Raw genomic sequence first — 21091 nt, 5'->3', positions numbered from 1 at the left:
AATCTGTAATACAACTCACAGAGGATCCTGATGTATTGAGTTTGAATGCACTGATTGGCTAGGGCTTCAATGACTGCTTCCATTTCAACAAAATCAAAGGCCTTCTTTAAATCAATGAATGTTAAACAGAGAGGCATCTAGAACTCCTGAGAAACCTCAAATGAACTTGGTTATAGTGTGGATATGGTCGGTGGTGCTGAATTCTTTTTGGAACCCGGCTTGCTCACATGGTTGTCCTTCATCTAGTGTTCTGTCAATCCTATTCAGGATGACTCAAGTGAACAGCTTGTAGATGACAGACAATAGGCAGATTGGGCAATAGTTGCCAATGTCGTGAATGCCTCCCTTCTTATACAGTAGTACAGTTCTGCTGGTTTTCCCTTGGGATGGAACCTTGCATTCAGGCAGGTAGCATGTGAAGAGCTGAGCCAGCGTATTGATGAGTATTGACAGCAGGCTCTTCAGATGTTCAGGTTTGACCTTGTCTGGGCCGCGTGCTATTTGTTTCTTTACCAACACAATGGCGTGTCAGATTTCAGAAGGGAGAACATTGGGAATGACATATCCATCCTGCAGAATTTGGTATGTGGGCAGGTGGACGTGGCTATCGAAGAGATCAGAGTAGAAGTCATGGATAATCTTCTCCATTCCCCTTTTAAAAGATGTGATAGATCCATTGGGGCATCGGAGGGCAGTCATCTTGGTCTTGTAGTTGGCCAAGGACAGGCAGGCGTTACGAATACTTTTCCGGGCTTCTGCCATATCTACCAGCACTTCTGTCTTCTCTCTTTGAGGTCTTCCTTGATCGCATCTCTGCATTGCTTTGTGAGCTCAGACATTTGCTTGAGGTTGCCTGAGGCATGTGCCAAACCACGTTGGCGAATAAGCACAAGAGTTTTCAAAGCCAGGCATTTTTTTGTGGTGATCTCTCTCTTGGCATTCCTTGCACAATCATGGAGGTGCTGAACCAATCAATCGTATTCCTTGTCAATGTTGTCACCAATGGCATCTTCCCATGTTGCAGCAATAGTGCCAAAGAGCTCCCAGTTGGTGGTCATTCTGAGAGTTCTCTTTTTAAACTTTGCAGCCCTTTTCCCCCGCTCTGTGAAGTAGAATTTTGCATGAAGGAGACGGTGATCCGATCTCGTTTGGAATTTTGGGACAACAGAGACATTGCTCAGGCAAAACCGTGGATGGAATTCAATGTGGTCTATTTTGTTGTGGAATCATCCACTGGGAGACTCCTATGTCCAACGTTTAGTTTCGGCCTTCTGGAACTGTGAGTTACCATGAATGGTCTTAGTCAACATGATGAACTCAGACAGTCTCTCACCCTTTTCATTCCATTCTAGGCCATGGGTCCCGATGTGAAGTTCTTTGGCTGATCTTCTTGGTCCTATCTTGGCATTAAGATCACCCACAATGATCTTGTAAAAGGTGTGGTCTTCTTTATAGAACTTCTCCAGCTCCATGTAGAACTTCTCAATTTCTCCTTCATCATAATTGGATGTTGGTGCGTAGACAATGAAGATAGAAACTGCTGGCAGTGAGTCACATCTATTCAAATGTAAACGCCCGATTCGGGTTGTTAGACATTCAAATGAATCAATGCTCATGGCCAAGTTCATGTTGACAAGGACACAGACATCTTCAACGCCTCTTTTATCACATGTTCTCCAAGGAACAACTCTTCTCCGGTGTCGAAAACGGCATGATGTGATTGGTGTCTTCTTGTGTAGGTTAACCAATGATGTCGTACTTGGTCTTTCCTGCTCCACTACCTCCACTACCCAGCCACTGCCATGTTCCAGGACTCTTCCCAGACACTCTTCCGGAGATTCATGCATGACTAAAACCCCATAGAACAAGATAAGCAGAACTTTGAGACTTTGGACTCCAGGCTCAACGGACCTGGGGACAGAGATTCTCTGCTTGCTCCCACCAACCTCAGGTGAGGAATGGATCAGGAGCCACACCCTACCCTGCCCTGTCTGCTTCCACCAACCACCAGAGACCCAGGGATTGGATTGCATGCAGAAGACTCACCACCCAAGACTGGTACCAGATAAATACCTCACTTGCAGACCTCCACTATCTCCACTTCCTCCACTACCTAGCTGAATGCTCGAAAATTAAAAGACACTTAATACCCATCTTCCAGAATTGCCATACCTTATTTGATCACGATCACCACGATCACTACCATCCTGTTGTTCTTTGATTCCCTCAAGCAGGCCCCAGTAACGTCTCCTTTGTCCTAGCCCTGGGATTATTTAAAAAGTGCCATATTCAAGGCTCTTTCAGGGTTAGGAGAATGAGACCCATCATTGTTACTGGTATGTGGCATATTGGGTATGGCATGGGGAGTTTGCCAGACTCTGCCGTGTGGGCAGGTTACATTCAGTACCTGCCAGTTTGTCCAAAGTAAGAATAAGATAAGATGTCGCATGGCCACGAATGCAGCGGCACGCTTCTGGGAGTTGGGTTTTACAGTCTCTGGGTCTTGGCCATTGATGGGATTAAGTGGTGCCAGTTGGTGGGTGTAACTCCTGCCTACTGGGTTATGGAGGATCTGGGTGGAGGATGCTCAACCCTGATCTCAGCAGGTTTGGAGATCTCAGCCCCTTATCTGATAGGGTTCAAATATGGATTGAACCATGGGAACACCTACAAGGGCGATTAGAGGCTGCCCCAAAAGCCTCTATCCCTCTCAGAGAGCCTGGCAGCTACCAAGAGTATTCCGCCCACACAGCAGAGCCTCGCAAGCTATCCGTTGTGTATTTCATATGCCAAAACCAGTACAAAGGGTCTCATTCCCCTGACCCTGAAGGCGTCACCAATATGGCAGCTTTGAGAAGGATGAGAAAGGAGAGACTGATAAAATCTCAAGGCTGATCTAGGCTGCCAAAATGACGGAAGACAAAAATGATTGTCTGTACTTTCAATGCACGTACGCTAGCATCAGATGCATCAATTGAGGACCTGATGGTACAAGCGCGTAAGATCAAGTACAAAAGAAATTGTTTAAAACTTAAAAATAAAATCTTAAAACTTTTTTAAAAGGTATAAGTTTTGGCTCATGCACTCAGGAATTACTCCTGGCGGTATTCAGGGCACCATATGGGATGCTAGGAATCGAACCCAGGTTAACCGCATGTGAGGAATATACCCTAGCCGCTATGCTATTGCTCCAGCCCCAAAAAGTTGCAAGTTTTTAAAAACTTTAATCAGAACATGTGTTATTTTTCTCCCACTACAAAATAGATTATCACAGACTCTGAGATTCAAAATAACATATATATGTTATCTCCTAATTTTGGGAGGTTAGAAATCAAAGTCTAGCTTCCTTAAGTCTTTTCTTTCAGGGTTTCATAAGATTCACCCAGAACATATCTCTCAGCAGTGCTCTGAGGATGGGTCAACTCTCTGGCTCTCACAGAGTTCAGAATTAATTATTTCCTTTTGGTAATATAAATAAGGAACTCAGTTTTATGTCAGTTAGGAAAGTAGGAGAAATTAGCTAGAGGAAATTATTAGTTCCTTGCCACACAAACTTCTCCAACGTGACACCTATTTCACTAAAACAAGGCAAGGAGAGAGTCTCCCAAGAAGATGCATATTATAGTCTTATGTGACAACCATTACTTTTTCAGCACTCTATTAGTTAAAATCTGTCTCATACTCCATTTATATTCATGGGGATATTGCAGAAATCTTAGAGATTATACTTTGTAGACTATACTTTGTAGCCTGAACCCGGCTCACCATCTAGCCTTAAACAGCTCGTGGCTCAGCACTCCAGGCATGGAATTCTACGCATGATCCCTGCTAGAACTTTATACGTGATTCCTGGTGGACATCCTTGGCTGTTTTGCAAGATTTGAACAGAATGGCATCAGTGGGGCAAGGAGAAACCTCTGTGGTGGCCACAGCATCACCGCCTGCCCTGGCTGGGCTAAATTGTAGCACTATTGGGCATAGAGCCGTGTGGTGGCTGTGCGTGCAGCAGCTCATCCACTGTGGGATGCTGTCAGCCAACCACCGAGTGACCCAGGACTTGGCACAGGTGCTCGATCTGGCACAGACCCTCCTCCATAGGGTTCTGCTCTGCCAGCTGCTCAACAACATCTGGGAGCACTCTATCAACCTCAAGGAGATCAACCTGAGGCTGCAGATGTCCCAGGTGCTGCCCAGAGATGCAGGCAGGTGCATGTTTGTCAGTGTGAAGATCGTTACAACATGCCAGTTGACAAAAAGTTTGCATTTGCTAGACTGGGAATATCAGTAAAGGCGATTAGAGGCTGCCCCAAAAGCTTCCATCTCAATCAGAGAACCCATCAAGCAACTGAGAGCATACCACCCACACCGCAGAGCCTGAGCTACCCGTGGAATACTCTATATGTCAAAAATAGCAACAATGACAGTTCTGATTCCCCTGACCCCGAAAGAACTCACAATATGCCATCAGGTTACACTAGCACGGGACAGGGACTAATGGAGACGTTACTGATGCCCACTTGAGAAAAACAACAAACAACGGGATGACAGTGATACTTTGAAGACCACCTCTTAAAAACAATTATATATCTTTATCTCATATCAATTACTCTTCTTTTCAAACTCCATTTTTTCTATTTTATAATTCCGTCAGTCCAAATACTATTAATCTTTAATGAGAAGGCTATCATTATGCAGAAATGATAAAAAGTAAATTGCAACTGTTTTGCAAGTAAATGACTTTATTTCCATAAAATGCTAAAATAAATATGAGATATCAACTAAATGAATTTTGTTTTTATACAACATCAGTGATCCTCTTATAAATTATCAAAAATATGTTTAAAGTTAAAAAGCAAGGTAAGGATTATGTTTAATAATATTAAAATATTTTAGAGGTTGAAATAACCTGAGAAAGAAAATGCAATTGAATTATATTTAATCTAAAAGTACATTTATAAAGCCAAGAGATTTCTCTAAGGTATGGGCACGTGCCTGACATGCACAAAGATCTGGTCCTTTGACCATATGGCCCCCAAAGCACCATCATGATAACCCTGCATATCCCTAGCATGGCTGAGCCCAAGTAACACAGTCTCAGGCCCCAGCATGGGACTATCTTGTCTAATGGACCAAACATTGCCAAGAATGGCTCAAAAGTAACCCAAATACTCTTAGGGAGGTCTCGCACCACCACTCGACCCACCCCCAAACACACACACACACACACACACACACACACACACACACATGCCCACACACACATGCACGCACACACAAATAAATATTCAGTGCAATTTAAACTATTTTGACATTTGGCATAGATCTATAAATAAAACAGATAATAGTTGTACATTTAATGCATTTCTTATCTTAATTTATGTATACTAATTTAGGGTTAAATATAATTTGTAAAATAATGTTGACTGTTCTTTAATTCTTATCTCAGTTCAGCTGGTGAAATGACTAAAACGAGTAGATCTCAATACTTGAATTTGATCAGAAAATTAAAAGAAAGTTATGAACAAAGATTTCTTTATGAAAACTCTTTGCATCTCACTGTGAAAAATTAATATAATAATTTTTTGTTCTTTTACAAAGAACTTCCATTTCCCAAAACTTTTTACTGACTTTAAGAAACGGTTAGTTTTATGCCTGAATTGTGCAAAATGTGCAGTTGCTTTAATGTACCTGGGTGGTTGTTTTTGCAGTTAGATAATGTTTTTGTTTCTTCTTTAATTCTAATTTGATAGCTGTCAAAATTAAAGTTTAGAAAGGATATTGCTAGTGAAAGCCTTAATCAGTAAATATGAGAATTCCAGTTTATATCTTAGTTCTATATTTTTTTATAAATTTATAGGTAAGTGGAATAATAATAATCTATTTTGAAATTGTTTATTAGGGCCAAAGATATAACACAGGGATTAAGGGATCTCCCTGCAGCCTACTATGTTCCAAATCATCAAATCACTATCACTACAGAATGAGAACTGCTAAATGTAGCCCTACCACACAAGCAAAATTTATTATTATTGAGGCTATATAATTTACAATAATGCTTAGGCTTTCAGTGTACAAATTTATTGCACCATCACCATCAACGTGTGAAAAAAAATCTTTTCTTATATACAGTGCATTGAAAGTTGGTTTTATTGATCAGGAACAAAACACACAGAAAAAAAAAAAACTTCCCTTATTCATCTTATAAATAAAACTGTGCAACTAAAGATGTATTAAAGTTCACTCTGTTTTCTCTCTTCTTTTTTCCTTCCTCCCTCTCTCTTCTGGACATTGTTTAGGACAATTCTGTAAATACTGTAAATAAGCTATATTATGACCAATCAGAGTAAGACTATAGCCATGATGTCCCGAGGTGGGACCCTGTGATTGGTTAGCTCTCTGAACATCAGTCTGGGCCCTTGCTATCAAACTCTGCAGGGGTTCTCCAGGAAGAACTTGTGAAGGGATACTTCACTTGCCTGTGCTTGAGTTTTTATAAATAAGCTTTGTTCCTGTCAAAATGTTTTCAAAGTTAGGCTCTGTCTCAGCTCAATGGACATCATCATTACTCTAGTGTAGTGACAACTTAATGAGGGGATGATGACCTAGTGGGTATATGGAGAAGAACTTTAGCCTGGGTGTCAGACTTCCTTATGAGTAATGGCTCTGCTATTGTCTCCCTGAGTGATCTGATGTCTTCTTAGTCGACTTAGCATCTGATGCTTCCCCTCAATGTGAGATACTGAGCTTGAGATCTCACATAGTCCGTTCAGACTCAGGAATTTATTTTGGCACACCTTGTTAATGAATACAAGGTATCATATCAATATCAAGACTATATATAATATTCTACTCAATAGCAAATATTTCATATTCTGATATATGATAAAGTGTAGGCTCCTATTTTAATTTAAAATTTAAATAGTAATAAAATCAAATTTTCAGGGACATGTTCTAAAAGGTAAATATGGGAAAATTATTTTTAAATGCTATTATACTTTCTTAAAATATAAAAGTCTGTGATATAAAGAGACTTCCAAATATGATGGCCTCTCATTATTTGTAATCTGTATTGCAAACCATAATACCCATAAGTAGAGAGAGAGAGGAAGAGAGAGAGTTAAGAGGGAAATTATCTGCCAGAGAAAGGGGTGGGGTTGAACGGGGATCGGGGGCGGGATACTGGGGACATTGGTGGTAGGAAATATACAGTGATGAAGGGATGGGTGTTTGATTATTGTTTGACTGAAACTCAAACATGAAAGTTTTGTAAATGCAGCTTACGGTGAGTCAAAATAAAATAAAATAAAATAAAATTCATTGAACTGGAAAAAATAAAATAAAAAAGAAACTTCATGTCTTAATAACAGATTTCTGGATACACACACTAGGAAAAAAACAGAAATATAAATTACATTAGCTGACAACATCGTTTCCTTATATAATTTAATGCCATTTTAATCATCAGTATCTTCTGTCTATAAAGTGCCTTTGCATCTATAGTTTTTTCATATTTAGATTCTAAAACAAACTCACTTTTTTATTCTTGGTTGTTTTGTAAGGTTGTTTTGAGGGCATACTGCTTTTCAACTTGAATTTTGTTTGTGATCTATACCATGTAATTAAAAGACTAACTCTTGTGGTAAGGTGAAGATTGAGGTTTCATCTATGTTTCTAACTTGAGTAAAATCATACTTATTTTCATCCTAAATTAAATAATGTATCACTAAAAGAAAACAGCTTTTCTCTAGAGACCACCAAGAACTTTTGACATATTTTGATGCTTTTCTATGATCCTTCTTTGAAAATCTGTCATGTCAATGTGGCCAGTTTTGCAAATGCTTGATCTACTATCAAAGGTTTGACAGTTACAATAACCCTTAATTGCAGTGCCTGGTGTGTGTCAGGAAACACTTTTAAAGTGTTTTAATGACAAAAGACTCATAGTTTGTGATGTCTTTTCTTTGAAAATCTTATGAAGTATTTGGTTGGATAAGATATGTTGTAACTTGGTTATTCTTCCAATGAAACAAATTTGCTTTCTTTTAAAAAAGAAAGTATTTTTCTTGCCACTTTAATTCTCTCTTATCCCGTATTCTGTATATTATACTTGCACTGTTAGATCTCAGAGTAATTTTGGTAAAATGTTTTTAGTACTGATGAAATACAAATCTTCATCATAATTTAATTGCATGTAGTTATAGCTATACAGTACACAATAGACTTAGGAGTTTATACCTTTTCCGTGTTACACAATGTCTATATGCTCAACCCTAAATTCAACATAGAGTTTAAATCTTTCTTGGATTGATTTTTTCCACAGAAACTTGAACAGTTCTGGTTAGGGTATAATAAAAATATAGGGAAGAGAGTATCTCAAAATCAAGAAACTAGGTATTAAAATGTGTCCTTTTGTGGGCATATATGTTATCTTTCTTTTTCTTATTTAATAATATAAAACTTCAATTATAATGTATATAATAATTTTGAATAAGAAAACATACTAGGTTGATGAGAGTTTTTAAATGGAGCAGATTTCTCTTTGAAGTGAGATATTAGTCACCTTTAGAAGCTACATAATATTTCAAAGTCTTTGTCACCATATTGTTTCCCATGAAATAATATGACATATGTCATATATCATATTATATATGTTTTCCATTTCCCAAACAGTCTTTTCATGGATTTCAGTGTTTCACTTTTAATATATATATATATATATATATATATATATATATATGATATATATGGGCTGGAGCGATAGCACAGTGGGTAGGGCGTTTGCCGTGCACACGGCAAACACAGCTGACCCGAGTTCAATTTCTCTGCCCCTCTCGGAGAGCCCAGCAAGCTACCGAGAATATCTCGCCCACGTGGCAAAGCCTGGCAAGCTAAGGGTGACGTATTTGATATGCCAAACACAGTAACAAGTCTCACAATCCCACTGGGCCCGCTCGAGCAAATCGATGAACAATGGGAGGACAGTGACAGTGATATATATGTATGTATATCTGGTGTTCTCTGTCTATCCAGGTTCATATTCTGTTTATTCTCAGATTTCCACTAAACCTGTTTTTAGATGTGCTAGAGCTTCAAACACAATTAATATGTCCCTTAGAAAAGATAAATTACTATTTCAGAGGTAAAATATGCCATTGATTAAACAATAATACACAAACAGACGCAAAGAAAGAAATGAAAAGAAAGGTGGGTACAGTACTTAAATTAGGTGTGTTGATTGTTATCATTTAAATGACAGGTTAAGTAATTAAGACCATCCTAAAAGACAAAGTAGAGGCTGTTCATTCAGTTTGCTGTACCAATGGAATTAGCTGCTACAACTAGAAATTGTCAAAGAAGTAAGAAAGTTTTAAGTAGAAAAAGATTTCAAGTACACCCTGATAGAATTCTCCTGATTTTAAAAGCTGGAAGCATACTATAAATGGGGCAGCCTATGTGATTGGTTCCAATACATATTAGGATTTCTCTAGTTAATTCTGAGTTGGAATCATGAATACAAATTTTAGAAGCTAGAAGTCTTTGACCATGCCTCATCATTTGGAGAGAATGACCATATTCCTGAGAGAAACAGTAATTGTTACCCCTGCCATTTGTTGACTGGTAAAAGAATTTATCAAAGTTGAAGTAAAAGGGATCTGTTTATTAGAACCCATACATGTGTGTGAGCAGGTTCCAGAGGAAATACAACTGCCACTTTAAGGTTGTAGGATGGGTGAAGCGTGCTGAAGGTAGACTATAGACCAAACATGATTGTTACTCAATGCCTCTTTTGCAAACCACAACACCCAAAAGGAGAGAGAACAGAGGGGAATGCCCTGCCACAGAGGCAGGGTGGGATGGGGGGGATGGGGGATGGGAGGGATACTGGGATCCGTGTTGGTGGGAAATGGGCACTGGTGGAGGGATGGGTATTTGATCATTGTATTATTGAAACCCAAGCAAAAAATTTGTAAGTCTACAACTGTACCTCATGGTGTCTCACTAATAAAATTTTTTTAAAAAGTGCTTCTGCTAGCCTTTGTCTGTTATCACTGGTTATTTATCTCTGTCTCTCTTTTGGAGTGAAGCATTCTACCTGCACTATGAGCATGAGTGAAAGGAACCAAACATTTTTTTTCTTTTTGGGTCACACCCGGCATAGTACAGGGGTTACTCTTGGCTCATGCACTTAGGAATTGCTCCTGGAAGTGCTTGGGGGACCATATGGGATGCTGGGAATCGAACCTGGGTCAGCCACCTGCATAGCAAACACCCTACCTGCTGTATTATCATCTCTCCAGCCCTGGAACCAAACATTTCTATGATATTCAAATCTCCTCATGAGATCACTGCTGACTGGTAAAGTTCACAGGTAAAGGGTACCACCCTCTTAATCTATTATTGTTTCAGTCTGAATATACTAATTTCAGCATCTTCACTGCTGTTGGTCTTGAAAGAGAAAGACTCAGTCTCCCCTTGCCAGCTGATGCTCCATTTTATCTGTTGCTATTCCACATTTTAAGTTTTCCTGCAAATTCCTTGACTCTTTATGAGGACGGGGAATTAACAATTTCCCAAGATTATAGATTTTGCTCCACATATTAGGATCACAGAACAGTAAGAGACACTGTGTTTTTTTCTCCTCTACTTTCCAATAAAATTTTCTATTTCCCTACTCTGAGCCTAAACATCTTTGTTATTCCATATTTTTATTCTAAAAATATCAAAGAACTTGGGAACTAAAGACAGAGACCTGCCATCACTATTTCTAGATCAGTTCCTTTCTCCAAATTCCTTATAACAGAGAAAAAATATAATTTTGTATTTCTAAGCAGGCATTCTTCACTGATTATTGATAAACTATTTCCTGGGACTGTAGGCAGCACATTTTCAAATCCCAGGCCATGTTCTTTATTTTATAAGTCAGTTGACTTTGCCTTAAATAAGCCGAATTCAAATAGCAAGTCTTTCCTTTCCTTTATGACTGCCACTAGCAATGTATCTCACCCTCTTAGCTATATAAAGACTTACTACACGCACAAATGTGTACTTATATACACATATTTCTGCTGAAGAAAAAAAAATGAACCTCAGTTAATTATATTTCTAAACCAAAGGGCTAATGTGACATAGAATGTGACATAATACCTGAAGGATAAGATCATAATAAATAAGGGAGAAAATTATCCAACTGCAGATTTCATGTCCAATTGAGTCTAGGATCAATTGTTCATTAGGTCCTTCAATTCATAAGGAACAGGGAATATGTTGTTCATGAAGTCAGATACACAATTATTTAACTAAATGACCAAATAAATATGAAGAAAGGAAAGCATGCAGGGATATAAAAGTTTATCTTTCTGGGAAATATTAATAACTTAATCACTTAACTTCCTGTTAGTCATCTATTTGCTCGAGCAGGCAGCAGTAACGTCTCCATTTGTCCCTGTTGCGTGCTAGTGTAGCCCAATGGCATCTGTTTGCTCTGGGATCATGAAGAGCCTCAAACCGATCGTTCATGATCTTCACGAAGAAATCTGACCATCTGGTAGGTGGGAGGCCACGTGGTCTTTTGACATCCCGTGGGATCCAGTCAGTAACAGTTCTTGTCCAGCGGTCATCTTTAAATCTTATTACGTGACCAGCCCATCTGATTTTTGACACCTTGGCAAATGAGATAGCATCCCTGATTCTTGATCTTCGACGAACGAATGTCGGAACTCCAGATTTTTTCTCTCATTTGAATGAAACGTGATATTCCAAGAATAGCTCTTTCTATTCTTCTTTGGGAGACCTGAATAGCATTCTCATCCTGTTTGCGTAGGGCCCAGGTCTCTGAGGCATATGTTAATGCAGGAAGAACAGTGGAATCAAAGAGATGTGCCCGGAGCCAGAGGTTCTTCGTCCTCTTAGCTATTTTTCGATGTTCTTGAAGGCGTTCCAAGCCGCTCTCTTCCTCCTGCACAGCTCAGGTGCCAGGTCATTTGTCATGTTGACTTCTCGACCTAGGTACACATAGCTGTTGCATTCGGAGATGGTCCTTCCGTTGAAAGCGAATGGGGCATCAGGAATGAGGCTGTTTGTCATAAACATTGTCTTCGTAAGATTCAGCTGTAGTCCTACCTTTCCCCACTCACGGTCAAGGTCGGCAAGCATTTGTGCCGCTTCGCTGATGTTTGGTGTTATTAAAACAATGTCATCAGCAAAGCGGAGGTGGTGTAGTTGCCGACCATCTATCTTCACTCCCATTCCTTCCCATTCCAGACGTCGCATGATGTTCTCGAGGGTGGCACTGAAGAGTTTCGGTGAAATGGTATCACCCTGCCGAACCCCTCTCCTGACATCAAGGATCACTTCTTTGAAGAATGGTGAGATCCTGGTAGTGAATCCGCAATACAGCTCACGGAGGATCTTGATGTATTGGGCTTGAATGCCCTGATTGGCTAGGGCTTCAATGACCGCTTCCGTCTCAACAGAATAAAAGGCCTTCTTTAAATCAATGAACGTTAAACAGAGCGGCATCTTGAACTCCCAAGAAACCTCAATGAGCTTGGTTATCGTGTGGATATGGTCGATGGTGCTGAATCCTTTGTGGAACCCGGCTAGCTTGCATGGTTGTCCTTCATCTAGTGTTCTGCCAATCCTATTTAGGATGACTCGAGTGAACAACTTGTAGATGACAGACAATAGGCAGATCGGGCGATAGTTGCCAATGTCATGATTGTCTCCCTTCTTGAACGGTAGTATGGTCCTGCTGGTTTTCCATTGGGACAGATCCTTGCATTCAGACAGGTAGCGAGTGAAGAGCCGAGCCAGTGTATTGATGAATACTGATGGCAGGTTTTTCAGGTGTTCAGGTCTGACCTTGTCTGGGCCGGGTGCTGTTTGTTTCTTTACCGATGAGATGGCGTGTCCAATTTCAGAAGGGAGAACGTTGGGAACGACATATCCATCCTGTGGAATTTGGTATGTCGGCAAGTGGACATGGCTATCGAAGAGATTTGAGTAGAAGTCATGGATAATCTTCTCCATTGCCGTTCTGGAGGATGTGATGGATCCATCAGGACGTCGGAGGGCAGTCATCTTGGTCTTGTAGTTGGTGAAGGACAGGTGGGCGTTACAAATACTTTTCCCAGTTTCTGCCGCATCTACCAGCACTTCTGCTTTTCTCTCTTTGAGGTCTTCCTTGATCGCATCTCTGCACTGCTTTGCGAGCTCGGACGTTAGCTTGCGGTTGCCTGAGGCATGCGCCAAACCACGCTGGCGAATTAGCTCAAGAGTTTTCGAAGACAGGGGTTTTTTGTGGCTATCTCTCTCTTGGCGTTCCTCGCACATTCATGGAAGTGCTGAACCAGTCGATCGTATTCCTCGTCAATGTTGTCAACAATGGCATCTTCCCATGTTGCCGCAATAGTGCCAAAGAGTTCCCAGTTGGTGGTCATTCTGGGAGTTCTCTTTTTGAACTTTGCAGCCCTTTCTCCCTGCTCTGTGAAGTAGAATTTTGCACGAAGGAGACGGTGGTCCGATCCCGTTCGAAATTTTGGGACAACAGCGACATCGGTCCGGCAAAACCGTCGATTGAATATGATGTGGTCTATTTCGTTGTGGAATCGTCCACGGGGAGACTCCCATGTCCAACGTTTAGATTCTGCCTTCTGGAACTGTGAGTTACCCTGGATGGTCTTGGTAGACATGATGAACTCAGACAGTCTCTCACCCTGTTCGTTCCATTCTAGGCCATGGGTCCCGATGTGAAGTTCTTCAGCTGATCTTCTCGGTCCTATCTTGGCATTAAAATCACCGAAAATGATTTTGTAGAAGGTGTGGTCTTCTTTATAGAACTTCTCCAGCTCCATGTAGAACTTCTCGATTTCTCTTTCATCATAATGAGATGTTGGTGTGTAGACAACGAAGATAGAAACTGCAGGCAGTGAGCCACATCTATTCAAATGTAAACATCTGATTAGGGTTGTTAGGCATTCGAATGAATCAATGCTCTTAGCCAAGTTTGTGTTGACAAGGACACCGACGCCTTTGACACCTCTTTTATCGCATGTTCCGAGGAACAATTCTTCTCCAGTGTCAAAAATGGCATGGTGAGATTCATTCCTTCTTGTCTCGGTCAGACCAGTGATGTCGTACTTGATCATTCGCGCTTGTACCATCAGGTCTTCGATGGATGCATATGATGCTAGCGTACGTGCATTGAAAGTACAGATGATCATTTTTGTCTTCCTTCGTTGTGGCAGACTAGTTCGGCCTTGAGATTTTGTCGTCCTCTCCTTTCTCATCCTTCTCAGTGCTGCCATGTCGGTGAAGCCTTCAGGGGCAGGTGAATGAAACCAGTTGTCGTTACTGGTTTTGGCATATCAAATACACAACGGATAGCTTGCCAGGCTCTTCCATGCGGGCGGAATACTCTCGTTAGCTTGCCAGTCTTTCCGAGAGGGATAGAGGCTTTTGGGGCGAACTCTAATCACCCTTGTAGGTGTTACCATATTTGAACCCTATAAATTTGGTACGACAATTCCTGAAGATGGGTATTTAGTGTCTTAGGATGTGTCACATGGCCACTTCGCGGTCGCGGGGGTCCAGAAAGCGTCCTGGAGTGTGGCGACGGCTGGGTAGTGGAGGTAGTGTGAATAGTGGAAGTCTGCCAGTGGGGTATTTATCTGGGTAGGGTGGGTCTTCTGTGCGCAATCCGATCCCTGGGTTGTTGATGGAAGCAGACAGGGCAGGGTAGGGTGGGGCTCCTGATTAGAATCCCTTTGTCACCTGTGGTTGGTGGGAGCAAGCAGAGAAACTCTGTCCCTGGCTCCGCCGAGCTGGATTCCAAGGTCTCAGAGAGTTCCACTTATCTTGTTCTGTGGGTCTTCAGTCATGCGTGAGTCTAGGCCGGAGCTGAGACTACCTCCACTACCCAGCCGTCGCCACACTTCAGGACGCTTTCTGGACCCGCGTGGGAAATATTAGAGAAATATTTGACTAGTGGGCCTAGATAATGTTCTAATGCATTGATAAGAATTCTCCCAATGATGTCTAAGGTCCAAGAACTACAATTTAAATGGGTCAGTGATTTTAGGAAGAATTTAGTTTTTCATTTCATGGAGTACCTTTTTTGGATGTTAAAGGTTTCATTAAGACCATGATATAACACACCCAGACATGGAGCAGCATTGAATGATTGAATAAAATCCAATTGTTCAAATAAATTTTCAAACTTATTTAGTAAAATAATAAGTAAGGCCCTCCCTTTGATCATAGATTTGCTCGAGCGGGACCAGTAACGTCTCCATTGGAGACTTTGTTGTTACTGTGTTTGGCATATCGAATACGTCACGGGGAGCTTGCTAGGCTCTGCCGAATGGGCGAGATACTCTCAGTAGCTTGCCAGGCTCTCCGAGAGGGGCGGAGGAATCGAACTCGGGTCGGCCATGTTGGCTGCATGCAAGGCAAACGCCCTACCGCTGCGCTATTGCTCCAGCCCTTAGTAAAATAATAACTCAAAGCAATTCTCATTTTATAAAAAAGATAGTTTTAAAAGGAGCTTTCAGAGAGTTAGTCCATCTTTTATTCTTTAAAGTGGTGAGATGGGGGCAGGAGCAATAGTGCAGTGGGTAGGTCATTTGCCTTGTAAGAGGTCGATCTGGGTTCAATTCCCAGCATCCCATATGTTTCCCCAAATACCACCAGGAGTAATTCCTGAGTGCAGAGCCAGGAGTAACCCCTGAACATCACTGGTGTGACTCAAAAGGCAATAAATAAATAAATAAATAAAGTGGTAAGATAGTAAATAAAGATTAAACATATTGTGGGTCAGACTAGATTCTATTGTTAAATATTTTAATTCATTTACTCACTATTATACCTATAACTTTGACCTCCATTTTACAGTTTTTAAAGTCATAATCATCAAAATCTTTGGTGGACCTAAGATTTGGTGTTAGGCTGCCTGGCTCTAAAATCTGGGCTTCAAACCAACAGATTCAATTACAATTGCCTCATAAATTTTTTATTTGCTTAAATAATAACAAAAATATAAGTTTTGAATGTCATAAAAATAGAATATATAATTTTTGTTTTCAGATAAACTGTACTTCAAAAAATGTATCACTATAAATTATTGTGTGGTCAATATAAATCATGCGTTATTCCTAGATGCTCTAGAGAATAGTAATTGTTCTAGCATAGCATAAAGGGTGGGAAACAAGACGTTTGATGATTTATCATTTGATTGGTGCTTCTAAAGTTTTAGGGCCTGGAGAGGAAGTCCAGGGGTTAAGGCATGTGGCTTACCTATCGTGCACATGGCTTACGCTAGCTTTATTCTCCACATCGCATGGTCTACCCTAGCATCAGTAAAGCAGCCTGTGTAATCTCCAGCACCACAGGGCCCAAGCAGCACCACATCCTCAGACCTTTACGTTGGGCTGCTGGCCTTATTGATCAGTTTATTGGATTCTCTGGTCTTCAGTCGTCTTTTGTATACAATGCAATAAGCACTAGCTCAGCAGTTTCCCTCCAACTTTTTTTTCAAAATATCTAATGATACATGGACTAGTCAATTTGAACTGTAAATTACATTCTACATTTTGATATGTTTATTTCTGCTTCTGGAAATAAACGTGGTTCCTTAGAAATAATCCAATAAGAAAAATATAACTAAAAAATTTGGACTATGTATTTAAAATAGTCTTGATTATTGTTTGACAATAATCTCCACACACATGAAGATACCAGCAGAGGAACAAAGGCATGCAGATCCCGGGGCTGACATCTCCAAGCCTGCTGGGATCGGGGCTGAGCATCATCCACCCAGACATTCCAAATTCCAGTAGGGAGGGGTCACACCCACCAACTGGCCCCCTGGCGCCATGTAATCCCATCAACAGCCAAGACCCAGAGACTATAAAACCCAGCTCCCAGAAGCGTGCGGCCCCTGCAGCCGCATGACATCTTATTATCTCATTCTTACTTTGGACAAAATGGCAGGCTACCGAATGTAACCTGCCCACACGGCAGAGTCTGGCAAACTCCCCGTGGTGTACCCAATATGCCAAATACCAGTAACAATGATGGGTCTCATTCTCCTAACCCTGAAAGAGCCTTTAATATGGCAATTTTTTAAAAATCTCAGGGCTAGGACGAAGGAGACATTACTGGGGCCTGCTCGAGGCAATCAACGAACAACAGGATGGTCATGATCGTGATCATGATTGTTTGACAGTAGAAAAAGCTCAAAATCTTAGGAAGAAAAAATATGGTGACTCTGAAATAGGAAGGGTAAGGAGGTAGAAATGACGGGTTCTTGAGATCAATGTGGACATAATGAATGCTATAAATGGGGCAGCTCATGTGATTTGTTCCAATACACATTAGGATTTCTCTAGTTAGTTCTGAGTTGGAATCATGGATAAAAATTTTAGAAGCTAGCGGTCTTTGACCATGCCTCATCATCTGGAGAGAATGACCATATTCTGGCCCCTCACACAGTAATTTTAAAGAATGTTTAAAATTAGAACCATAGTACTGTGTGGTGAAGCTTGTGTTCATGAAATTATATAGCACTGTAGCACTGTCCTTCCATTGTTCATTGATTTGCTCGAGCAGGCATCAGTAATGTCTCTATTGTGAGACTTGTTACTGTTTTTGGCATATCGAATATGCCACAGGGAGCTTGCAGTGCGGGCAGGATACTCTTGGTAGTTTGCCAGGCCCTCCGAGAGGGATGGAGGAATCGAACCCGGGTCAGCCACATGCAAGGCAAACGCCCTACCCAATGTGCTATCGCTCCAGCCCATGAAATTATATAGTATTGCAAAACCAAATGGCAAATTAGTAAAAGTTACAACATGCCTGGAGAGATGGTTCAACGGTCTGAGCATATGCTTTGTTTAGATGAAGCCTTTATTGTGCTGCTTTGTATGAGTCTGAACCCTGTCAGATGAAACCCTCTGAGCACAGAGTTAGGAGTAACCCAGGTGCTGATTGATGTGGTCCGCTAAAAACCAAACACTTTTTAAAATTACTGTTAGAGGGGCCAGAGCAATAATACAGCGGGTAGTGTTTGATTAGCATACAGCCAACCTGGGTTCTATCCCTGACACCCAATATGGCCCCCAGGCTGCCAGGAATGATCCCTGAGTAAAGAGCCAGAAGTAAGCCCTGAGAACTGTGAGGTGAGGCTGCAAAAATTAAATTAATAGATTACTGTCTGAAAATTAACAAGTAGACAAGATGTAAGCTATGTAAAGGCAGATCTGATTAGAGAAGGGGAGTCTGTAGAGACCCACAATTTCATGCTTGTTTGTATGTTACTCCCCCTCAAGGCATTCTTTATCTCCCAAAGGTGTATCTGAGAGTCTGAGACCAGAGAGAAGTCATTCCATAAACTCAAATTAAGTAGTTAGAATCTTCATAGATAGCTTCAATTTTTCACTGGAATCATAAATGCCTATCTCCTAGCTCAAGATTCGAAGTTCAAATTGTACCAAGCTGAGTTTAAAGTAAAGAGCGTCTTTTTAGGACATTCTAAACCAATGTTTCCTTCCCCAGATACTCCCCATGGGGGGGGGGGGGTGGATTCCAGAATAATTCAGGAGAGAGACTTGTGTGATATAATTGTGTGATATAACTTTGTATATATGGAGCGGGGGGAGGGTTATGTTCTTTTTCTGTCTGTTCACATAAAGAAGGAAAATTTCTAGGGATGTGGCAGCATTCAGTAACTTCTTTTCTTAAAAAAGGGGGGGCAGTAAGCCAAAGATGTGTGGAGAACTCCTGTTCTAGATCATGTATTCATATGCTTACTTGCTTGTTTCTTCCAGTTTTTGGTGGTTGCCTATGTTCCTTCGATTTTGACCTTCCATTTCCAAAGCTGCCTTAAGCCTTTTTACATACGGTGTCTTTCAGAAATTAACATTCTTCTGCCTTCCTCTTTGGGGATTTGGAACTCTGTAATTAGGTTCAGCACACCCACATCTACTTTGATAGGATAATCTATTTTATTTTTTATTGGGAAAGGGGCACACCCCTGCTTTCTGTAATTATGTTCAGCACAACCAGATCTTCTTTGATAGGGCAATCTATTTTATTTTTATTAGGGGAGGGGCACACCCCTGCAGTGATTGAGAGCATGGGGTTACTCCAAGCAGTACTGCAGAGGGAATCTGTTGTACTTGTGATCAAACCAAGAGCTTCATACGTAAAAGACATTTGGTTTATCAATCCATGGCCCTCCCTATTTTAAAGTCTGCTGATTAGAAACCCTAGCTTTCTTTGGCTAATGTGGATGAAACATAATCAGTATGAAGGGATTGGAATGTACACATCAGAGGAAACTATTCTTCTGATTACAACAACCTAGGATGAGATGTGGATGGTAATTAGGCAGATCTTTATAGGATCTGGTTCACATATGAATAATGTGCATCTTTGGTGTTTGGCCTTCCTATGAGAAGTCAGTGTTCAATTTTTCTGAAGAAGAGAACTTTTTAATTCTGAAGATTTCTAATTTTTTTTCATTGTTGGTATCCAATTAAAATAATGAGACTTATGAGAAGATTATATTTAATCATACTAGATATCAGATACTAAAAAAATTAAAATGAATTAATATGAGATATATTAATGAGATGGCAGAGTCTCCTGAACCCGCGCATGTCTGTCCTTGCCGGGGCCCCTTGGAGGGGGGCGGGTTGAGTTTCCCTCCCTATCCCAAGCAGAGCTCCGGAAGCCGAAGACCTCCAGAACCAGCCACAACCATGCTGAGACCACTCCCCACACGCATGAAGGTATCGGCAGAGGAACAAAGCATGCAGGTCCCGAGGCTGAGATCTCCAAGATCTGCTCTGATCAGGGCTGAGCATCTTCCACCCAGATCCTCCACTTTCCAGTAGGCAGGGGTCACACCCACCTTCTGACCCCCAGCGCCGTGTAATCCCATCAACGGCCAAGACCCAGAGACTATAAAACCCAGCTCCTGGAAGCGACATTTTATTATCTCATTCTTACTTTGGACAACCTGGCTGGTTACTGAATGTACCTGCCCACTCGGCTGAGTCTGGCAAACTCCCCGTGGTGTACCCAATATGCCAAATACCAGTAACAATGATAGGTCTCATTCTCTTAACCCTGAAAGAGCCTTAAATATGGCACTTTTTAAAATCTCAGGGCTAGGACAAAGGAGACATTACTGGTGCCTACTCGAGGCAATTGACGAACAACAGGATGATCGTGATTGTGATCAAATATGAGATAAGAAATTAGTGTAATCATACATCAGGTCTATAATAACTATGATTAATATCTTTAAGCATATACAAAAATCAGAGATTTTAAAGATATAAACATACTCACATGATGGTTTTTATACCTGTTATAGATATAAGGGTTCAGATCTGTTATAGATATAAGGGTTCAGAATATTTGTTCTGGTTATCAATTTTTTTTTGTTAGCAATTTTTTTTATTAGTGAAACACCATGAGGTAAGATTATAGACTTATAAATTTTTGTGCTTGGGTTTCAGTTATACAATGATCAAGTACCTATCCCTCCACCAGTGCCAATCCTCTACCACCATGGGTCCCAGGGGTCCCAGCATCCCCCCCACCCCCATCCCCCCCGTCCCACCCTGCCTCTGTGGCAGGGTATTCCCCCTTGTTCTCTCTCTCTTCTTTTGGGTACTGTGTTTTGCAAGAGAGGCATTGAGTGGCAATCATATTTGGTCTATAGACTACTTTTAGCATGCAATTTTTGATTCAGATCTAAGCTTGCTTTTGAACTGACAGCTCTGGGATAATAAATGTCAATACAGTGTGATTCTTCTTTTCAATAGAGTTTTCTGGAAGGATATTAGAGAAGAAAATGTCCTCACTTTCTGGCTTTTGTTCATTGGTGGTGGGGGGGGCATAGCTTGCGGTGCTCAGGGGTCATATTGACAATTCTCAAACTCAGCCTGCAATGTCCAGACTTCCTGTATGATGTAATGAACTATCTTTCCAGTTCCTATCTCTTTAATCTAAAAGTAGATATCTTGTCAGATTTTAGGAGTGATTTTTTTTTTCTCTTTTGCAGGACAACTAGCACCTATTG

This window comes from Sorex fumeus, unplaced genomic scaffold (assembly GCF_029834395.1).
Source record: "Sorex fumeus unplaced genomic scaffold, SorFum_2.1 ptg000003l, whole genome shotgun sequence".
Classification (NCBI taxonomy): Eukaryota; Metazoa; Chordata; class Mammalia; order Eulipotyphla; family Soricidae; genus Sorex; species Sorex fumeus.
The sequence above is the reverse complement of the archived record's forward strand: the minus strand, read 5'-3'. Positions refer to the sequence as shown.